General features: G+C 45.0%; 1 long non-coding RNA gene across 1 annotated transcript in view; it reads right to left on the reverse strand.

Moving 5' to 3' along the window:
- Nucleotides 1-268: 268 nt before the first annotated feature.
- LOC122546952 overlaps nt 269-1,472 on the reverse strand; it is an 11,586-nt gene continuing 10,382 nt past the window's right edge. Inside the window, exon 3 of the long non-coding RNA XR_006310855.1 lies at nt 269-849. This is a non-coding gene — a long non-coding RNA (uncharacterized LOC122546952). The remainder of the gene's footprint in view (nt 850-1,472) is intronic.

Below are 1,472 nucleotides of genomic sequence, written 5' to 3' on the forward strand. Positions count from 1 at the left end.
TGACAGGGAAAGGGTAAAGCGAGAGAAAAGGGCAGAGAACAGTTAAAACCAGTAAAGTGGCCTTAATGGGCTGTACGTCCAGCTGTGAGAGTTTACAGTAACTCCACCAACACGGGTCTAACTTTCTCTGAGAGGCAGAGATCAGGTCCCAATTTTACTAAAAAAAAGCAAATAGAACGTGTTTTGCTCCCTCATCCCTGCCCCAGCAGCCAGTGAAACCCAGCTGAGAGGCATGGCACCAGTTCATTGCCAAATTATGAGAGGGTGTGGTACAAGAGGGAACAAGATTCTTGACCTTATTCCCATTCCTCACCATCCAGGAAAGCCCACTTCCAATATGGTGAGCCCTGAACCGTGACTGATTTGGACCAAGTGCAATGACATTGTGTAAGAGAGTCGCAGCTGTAGGAACAGTGACTGGTTGGTGCTCACCAACAGGAGGATGGTTCAGACACCCAACCTATACCATTGGAGTCTCCCACCAATCCCAACTTGAAAATCAGTTTCAACAGGACAAACAGGGAATGGCAGTGTGTTTATGTGAATGGACAAGTAAAGACACAAGGTCAAATCTGACAATGACAGTCAGGGAATTAAATTCAGTGAGGTAAAGAAATCGAGAATGGGGACCTCAAACACAAGTGGATTTTCACAAAATTAGAAGAATTATTTGGTTCACTTATGAACCCATATCGGTGCCTCAGAGAACATCAGGTGATATCATGTGGCCTCTCCTCCTCCATACCCACAATTGCACATCAAGTCAATTAAGAAATAAAGTAGCATTGTCCGAGTCCATGGAAAAGGAAACAACAGCAAATACTGTACTCCTATTGATAGCCAGCAGCCCTGAATAAATAAAACACATTTCATCCCACAAGTGAATAAAAACATCCACTTTCAATAGATTATAGTTTACAGCAGCAGGCTAGTTTAACAGTTCGTCATTTGACCTCCGTGGCAACATGAGCAACAACAGGGTTTAGACAAGTAGAAAGCTCCTTTTTTCTGACCAACTTGTAAATCTTTGCTGTCTGTTCTGTTCTGGTTGTGTAAATTACCCCAGGATATCTGACAGTTCCTCAGTTTGTGCATTATTGATCAGCTTGGAGTTTAAACAACTGCTGCTCAGATGCTGCCTAACGTGCTGTGCTTTACAAGCACCAAATTCTCAACTCTGACCTCTACAATCTACAATCCCCACTTGCTCCTCGCTCTGATCTCCAGTATCTGCAATCCTCACTTTCTCCTCACTCTGAACTCCAACATCTACAATCCCCACTATCCCCTCGCTCTGATCTCCTGTATCTGCAATCCCCACTTTCCCCTCGCTCTGATCTCCTGTATCTGCAATCCCACTTTCCCCTCGCTGTGATCTCCTGTATCTGCAATCCCCACTTTCCCCTCGCTCAGATCTCCAGGATCTGCAATCCCCACTTTCCCCTCGCTCTGATCTCCAGTATCTGCAATCC

The sequence above is a fragment of the Chiloscyllium plagiosum genome, unplaced genomic scaffold (genome assembly GCF_004010195.1).
Source record: "Chiloscyllium plagiosum isolate BGI_BamShark_2017 unplaced genomic scaffold, ASM401019v2 scaf_7666, whole genome shotgun sequence".
Taxonomy (NCBI): domain Eukaryota; kingdom Metazoa; phylum Chordata; class Chondrichthyes; order Orectolobiformes; family Hemiscylliidae; genus Chiloscyllium; species Chiloscyllium plagiosum.